Source organism: Oryctolagus cuniculus, chromosome 4 (assembly GCF_051225735.1).
Source record: "Oryctolagus cuniculus isolate XC-2025 breed Fujian yellow rabbit chromosome 4, ASM5122573v1, whole genome shotgun sequence".
Classification (NCBI taxonomy): Eukaryota; Metazoa; Chordata; class Mammalia; order Lagomorpha; family Leporidae; genus Oryctolagus; species Oryctolagus cuniculus.
This window is the reverse complement of record NC_142870.1, coordinates 40,449,563-40,457,405: the sequence shown is the minus strand read 5'-3', so window position 1 is coordinate 40,457,405 and position 7,843 is coordinate 40,449,563. Positions and strand designations below refer to the sequence as shown.

The following is a 7,843-nucleotide window of genomic DNA, read 5'->3' as shown; positions in this document are numbered from 1 at the left end:
TATGTTCAGGCTAGAACAAATTTGGCAGTAAAGATTAAACTCACATTATAAAAGAAAGGCAGGGGATTTCAACTTGAGCCTCAAGCAACTAGAAGTTCTAGTTAGAAATATGTCAGTAAGATTAAACAGTTCAGGCTTTCCTCTGGGTAGTGTGGACAAGACTGAATTTTCAAGCATACTTTATTGATAAAAATGGTAGTTGATGTCAGAAAGAAAGAAACTCATTTGACAAACATTAATCAGACACTCTTATGTGCCAGGAACAGTTCTAGGTTCTAGGCATATAGCAGTAAACAAGATTGAAAAAGCTTTTTATAGTGCAGTTTGTAAATGAATATACTTTCCAGTCACTGGAAAAAGATAAAAACATTTCTAAAGCACATAAGTCATATGCTGACTTTAAAATATAATTTAAATTTAGAAAAAGTGAAAAGATACCCCTTGAGTCTTGATGAGCATCTTTTGTTAGCAAACCATAGAATCCCTTCATTTATGAATCTATTCAATGAGCTGATATTGTTACCTCTAAAGCATTCATTAGGTACCACTCCACACCAAAATATAAAATTTCCTAAGAAATGTTTTAGGGGACTGTGTTATGGTAGGTTGAACTGTTGCTTGCAGCTTCAGCATCCCATATGGGCGCCGATTCGAGATCCTACTGGCTGCTGGACTTCCAAGCTAGCTCCCTGAAAATGCAGCTAGGAGAGAATCAGAAGATGGCTCAAATCTTTGGGCCCTTGCACCCACATGGGAGACTGGGATAAAACCCCTGGCTCCTGGCTTTGGCCTGGCTCAGCCCTGGTGTTGCAACCATTTGGGTATAAACCAGTGGATAGAATATCTCTCTCTTTACTCCTCTACCACCCCTTTACAAATACATAAAACAAATCTTTAAAAAACAAAAAGAAATATAATTTGTGTGTGAATGATTCACTAAATTATAGTGCTGTGTTTTTATTATGAAATATATGGCTAAAATATAGTCAATAAATACTGTACATAATCCAAAATTCCTACATCATCTAGTGAATATTTAGAAATAGTTTTTTTTTTTACTTCTGTAATAATGCTATTTTAATTCTAAATTGCTATGTACTTGAATTTTTCTGAATAACCAAATGTTACATCCTATGTACATCATCTCAATTATTAATAAATACCCTGAACTTAAAAAGATTCTACTCAGCCAGCATATTTTCAAGGAATAATAGCAAAATTGATAATTTTTTTTTATTTGTAGTGGTATCGATTTTTTAAAAGAATGGATAACCCTCACATTTATAATCAAGTTTATTTATAGAACCTAAGATAATTTTCCATTTTGAGAAACTGTAATATTTGAGTTTTTAAAGTAGACTGTGACAGGACCTTACTGAAGAAATTTAAACCATTCAACTCATTAGAGGAAAAATCACATTATTTGCAATTGTCGATATTTGCTTCTGGCTAATAACAGTTCATGTTCTTTCGAATTTCAGTTTATTAAGAACTGAGTCAAATGAATATTTAAAATCTACTTATAAACTGTAGAGATAAGGGCATGAGAATGAATGAAGTATGGAGCAGTACAGAAATATTGCTTCAATGTTGTTCCTGATTTTTGAAGTAACTGATGAATTATATTTAAAATCCTTGCTAAGTTGTCTGGCGTGGTTAATGATGGCGTCTCAGACTTGCTCTACATTTCCTTGGTTCTCTGGTTTTTCATTTAGACCTTTAACATCATTTCAGTTCATTTTTTTTGGTTCAGTGCCTTCTTACTAAGCAGATCAGATTTTCCTTAAGGATCCCCATGTGCTCAGTGCTGGACCCACTGAAACTTTATTTGACAAATAATCTTCTGTAAGTGTAACTGGAGTAGCAAATGTCCACTTATTTATGGCTGATATAGTCTTATGTCAAAGGAACATAAAATTGAAGTTTTACTTAATAACCTGCCATTTGATATTATACCTGCTTTTGTGCTCTTTTGCTGTTAAGGTTGTGTGAGTATTTCCATTAAAAATTGATTTTCAGTGGTTTGTAACTTAACTGCAAATGATCTGTCCATGAGAGATGAAAACTGATATATGAGCATATCCCCTAGGAGCCGACACATAATTAAATCTGCATGGTTGTTTTAAAGTTAAATCACAGTAGGTTAAGGGTGGTATCAAAAAGCCATGGGTGTAGGGGAACATTATAAATTAAATTTAGGTTGGATTCTTTTCATTTTTAATTAGCAAATACTATTAATTTAAATAATCACTTTGATTTCATAGAAATTATAAAAATATTAAAGTGCACAACATTTTGCCTTTAAGAATTTGAAGCTTTGCCACTTGTTATTTTAAATTAATACTTAGTAGCATTTGGAACATTCTACAGAAAATAAGCTTTGTAATTTTCTTTTCATATTCACTTTTTATCAATATATCCTATTACTTTTTAATTTAAACATATTTTTAAAAATATTAAAAAACGTATTAATATTTAATGTTTATACAGCTTATGGAGCACAGGGAAATATTTCCAAACATGCATATGGTGTATACTGATTTTGTCTTTTAATCACCTATATTAATAAATATCTTTTTTTCTTTCTCTCTGCCTTTCAAATAAATAAATCTTTTTTCTTAACTTAAAAAGTTGAGAACATAGAACCAGAGAGTAGAATAGTGGTTATCAGAGATTGGAGAGGAGAACAGAGGGTAGGGGTGGACAGAGGATGGACAGATATTGGATAATGGGTAAAAAGTCACCCTCTGTGGAACAGAACAAAAAGAATAGGTTTTTTTGTTCTATTCCACAGAGGGTGATTGTAGTTAATGATCTTGTTTTGCACATTAAAATAGTGAAATGAAAGGCTTTTGAATGTTCACATCACAAATAACATTGTATATTTGAGAAGATGCCTAACCTAAATATATTGATTTGACCAGAAAAAAGTACGTATGTATCAAAATATTACACTGGACCCCACAATAATGTACAATTGTTATCTATCAATAAAATAATAAATTAGATAACAGTATAGAACAAGCAATATATTCATGGGTCTTCAAAAAGTTCATGGAAAATGTATTCTGAAAGCACATACATGAATTTCAAATTTTTTGCACCAAAATAAACAGATTGTAACTTCATTTTCCCCAAACTTTTTATATAAATAACAAAGCCACACACAAATGTCTGAGAATGGAAGGGGGGTTGGGTATTTAGTGGGAGGACTTCAGCCATTTATTCATAAAAGAATTAAATTTGGAGAGCGTGGCTTGGGAAGAGATATAGAGAAGGGAATGTAAACATATGTTTCTGAATGATCAAGGGACACTATGCAGAAAAAGAAGAATGGAGACAAAACTCAGAGTTGAAGCCACAATTTAATCATCCAGTTATAAGATGCTGAATTATTGAAGCATGCACTGTCCTGGTCAGAAGAAATTTGAAGCTTAATCTGGATGTAACCTGGCATTATAATACGCAAATCAACACTTTTACTTTCTGCGGTTTTAGCTATCCATGGTCAACTGTAGACCAATCATATTAAACGAAAAACTCAGGAAACAGTTTGTAAGTTTTAAGATACACACTGTTCTGAATAGTGTGTTGAAATTTTGCACCATCCAGCCCTGCCCTGCTTGAGATGTGAGTCATCCTTTTGTTCTGTGATCCTTTGTTCCAGATGTTAGTCACTTTGTATCTTCATGGAAAACTACATGGTATACTCACACTGTTCACTTTCAAGCATCTGGAGGTCTCCGAACAACCTCATCTACAGATAAGCAGAGACAACTGCATTTTATTTGAGATCATTTCAGGTCAGGTTCCTGTCTGGATTTCATTCCTAGAAGAGGCATTCTCTGGCTTTGTGAACATGAAAAGAATCTGTCATCACCGTAATCTGAGGATGGTTTACTGTTTAAATGCTGATAACATGCAGTACCTGTCTTACGAAGTTATAAGAATTAACTGACAGATTATGCATTAGCACTTAGCTCTATGCTTAAATTCATGATGATATAAACTGTTACTGTTATTCAAGTGAATGAACAGACAGAAGATAACTAAGATGAACAATTTGGAAACATGTAGTTATTCAAGATAGGGTCATTGATGAATATAAAAATGTGTTTAATCACCAGAAATCAAAATGAATTTAAGCATTAAATATAGAAAGTGTAAAGATGGAATAAGCCAGACTTGGAAGCAGTTTGGATTGGAGTTCTCAGAGAATTGTAAGTAAAATACTTATTTCCAGATTTCAAGCTTAGAATAATTGGAGTGTGAAGACAATTTCTTGATCATAAAAGGCCATCATGAATCATAATGATACAATAAGGAATAAATCTAAATATAAAAAGTATCAAGGGCTCATAGGAGACACAACTATCCAAAAGTAATTGTAAACATGAGGAACTTTGGCAAAACCCACCCAAAAATATATGAGATCAATATTCACATTTCAACCTGTAATATATGGAGATGCACAACCACTATTTTAATTCCTCATTGTCTTTGTTCATAATCCTTGAACTATAGCCCATATAAATAAAAGTAGCATGCAAATTAACTGTAGGAAAATAATAAATATTCACATTATGTACAAGGATCACTATGTACATCATAGTATTTCAATCAATTGGAAAAAAATTATTCTACAAAATTTGGGAGGAAATAATGATATCCTTTACAAGTATAGAATACAAATGAACAATAACCAAAAATATTCAGTTCCTTTAAAACAAAGAAATACAAAGCGGTATATTTCATAAACAAAACTTATAAATAATTACCTTCAATAAATAATAACCATATTATCATGTTTATAAGGAAAATAATATTGTCCTCCTATAAATATCAGATGCAATCGTGACACTGCATTTCAAAGGCAAAGAAGTGTGATGCATCATAAAAAGGAAAATTTGCGCCCTGGTATATTTATTCCTCTTGAACCAATAATAATTAGATAATAATATAAAATAGTATTGCTTCTCGGCCTTTTGGCTAAGATCAAGTGTAGTATCTGTTCTTATCAGTTTAATAATAGTAATATTATTATGCTATTATGTATAATAATACTATATAACATAATAATATAACATAAATGTCATTACTATTAATAAAAAAAGATATGACTTTTCAAATAAGTGTGGCTAAGGAACATAAATACATAAATCCTTGCTATTATCAACTGCCATGTTGGAAAGGTGATTGCTGAATCCAAATCTAGTCACTTCTTTTTCTTGATTAAACAACCACCACAGAAAAGTGTACAATTAATTGTAACTCACTTTTTAAAAAGTTCTGTACTCATATTTCTTAAATATTGTCTTGTCTAGTAAAACACAGCATAGTGTAAAATTGTGCCTGTAAAAAGTGAAACTGTGTAGGAAGGGTAGTAAGTACATTAATAAAAAGAATAATTAAAAGAGATAAGAAATCAACAAGAATTTGCTGTAATTTCCTAATAACAGGTAAAATGAAGGAAAATTAGATATATGTAAGGGGACTAATGAGTCATAATTTTAATAGTAAAAGGCACAGGAAGAAAACAGTCAAGGAAACAGAATTGAGGCAAACAATGCAGAGATAACATATATTTTGAAATCATGAAGTAGGCAGGCATACAGGTTAAATTGATTAGATTTGTGAGCTGGAAGACCACGGCTTCACCACGCCCCTGTGTGACCTCATGCCCTTACCTGATGGCTTTGCCACGCCCCTGTGTGGCCTCATTCCCCTACCTGGCCACACCTGGGTGCCCACCAGCCAATCAGGTTAATTAACCACTCCTCTTTGGAAGTGGGTTAAAAGCAGTGTGGCCAGCCCCCAATCTTCTTCCCTGACCTCTTGCAAGGAGGGAGCTTGCTGTAACCCTGCGACTCCAGGGCCCAAGGCCTTGAGGCCACGTGCTCTAGGCTTCCTGGCCCAGATACAGGCCTAGATGCTCTTCCATGTGGTTGGTTCCTGGTGCTCGGTATGAACCCCTATTCATCTCTCTCTTAATAAATCTCTCACTCTCCTATGTATCTTTCTCACTAAATAAAAGCTTAAAACGTGCCATGCTGCCTCGCTTATCTGAGCCAGTATTTAGAATTCTCTCAATATTAGGCAAGAACCCTCTTGGGCTTATTAATATCGGGGATTTAGTAATAAGCCCGTGGTGAAATCTTTTTTTTTTTTTTTTTTTTTTTGACAGGCAGAGTGGACAGTGAGAGAGAGAGACAGAGAGAGAAAGGTCTTCCTTTGCCATTGGTTCACCCTCCAATGGCCGCCGCTGCAGCCGGCGCACCGCGCTGATCCTGGCAGGAGCCAGGAGCCAGATGCTTTTCCTGGTCTCCCATGGGGTGCAGGGCCCAAGCACCTGGGCCATCCTCCACTGCACTCCCGGGCCATAGCAGAGGGCTGGCCTGGAAGAGGGGCAACCGGGACAGAATCCGGCGCCCCAACCGGGACTAGAACCCGGTGTGCCGGCGCCGCTAGGCGGAGGATTAGCCTATTGAGCCACGGCGCCGGCTCCGTGGTGAAATCTTAAGGCACCCCAAATTCCAGTAGCACATGTGGCACCCCGGATAGCATTTCTAGGGAACTTTAAGGGGCCACATTTCAGTGTAAATTTTAGGGAGTCTTCTCCGATTTCAATCAGACTTAAGTTTGAATATCTGTTTCACTGTGTGTTTGTTGTATCATCTTGAAGACATTGCATTCTATCTGTATGTATTCATAAACTCATAAAATCAAATATAAAAATATATTTAGTTATCTCAAAGGTCGATATCTGTGAATGGAGTTAAATAATTTATGCCAAATCCAGTAGATGGATCACAGGCAGGATGGGATACAGGTTGGTCTTACTTTACAGTTTGTACAAGTTCCATAATTATAAACCACAATGAATAAAAAGCATCAAGAAAGCAAAGTTTACATGAAAAATAATTAAATCTGACTGGACAATATAAAGCACCTGGCCATTGGCCAAGTGCATAAGTAGTCATTTTTAATTGGCTCATTAAATGTTTTGGATAAATACTATGTACCAAACATTGTGTCAACAGGAATTAGATTGTCTTTGATGGAGCCTGGATGATTCTTGTTGACATAAAAGAAAGGAAAGATTTCAAGGGTCAGTATTTTGGGCACAGAAGTACATCAAAAAAAAGTAATGCCTACTGTTAGGAAAAGAGTTGCAGATAGCATTTCTAGGGAACTTTAAGGGGCCACATTTTAGTGTAAAATTTAGGGGGTCTTTTCGATTTCACCTCCTCACACAGGGCACCAAAATGTTAGGAAAAGAGTTGCAGAATAGGGAGGAGGCAGTGTACAAATTTACAGCCAGGCCGAATTTATTCAGAGAAAATAAATCCGCAGAGGTGGGTGACCAAATGCCTGCGTGTATACGATGCAGCCTGTGGCAGAAGGTCCCAACCCCCAAAGGCTGGGCCTTTTTAAGGAGCACTAGGGCTGGGGTTGGGGGTGGGGCAGCAGCCCAAGGGAATTCCAGAACTGGGCAGGCGAGGGCCTTGGGAAACTGGAAAATAATGTAGGGTGGGATATGAAGGCAATTGGGTGTGAGACCCAACTGAGATTCAAGGGCAAGGAATACATTCCCAAGTTTATCTCTTGGGCAATGAGGGAGAATGGCTAAGCCTTATGCCCTTGTTCCATCACCTACTCTGAAATTATAGACAATTGCATTGAAAGTGGAGACATTGACAAGATCACATGGATTGTAATAGTCTTATGCAAGTTTAAGAGTCTTTCAAAGGAATCTTGGGGTGTAAATAAGATTAAAACTGATTGCGGGGGAGGGGGCGACTGACGCCACGGCATAGCCTGCAGTGCCGGCATCCCATATGCG

The 7,843-nt window shown here is 35.8% G+C and overlaps 1 pseudogene; it reads left to right on the top strand.

Moving 5' to 3' along the window:
- The first annotated feature begins 4,969 nt into the window (after nucleotides 1–4,969).
- On the top strand, nucleotides 4,970–5,076 carry LOC127490005 (U2 spliceosomal RNA; annotated as a pseudogene).
- Nucleotides 5,077–7,843: the final 2,767 nt, after the last annotated feature.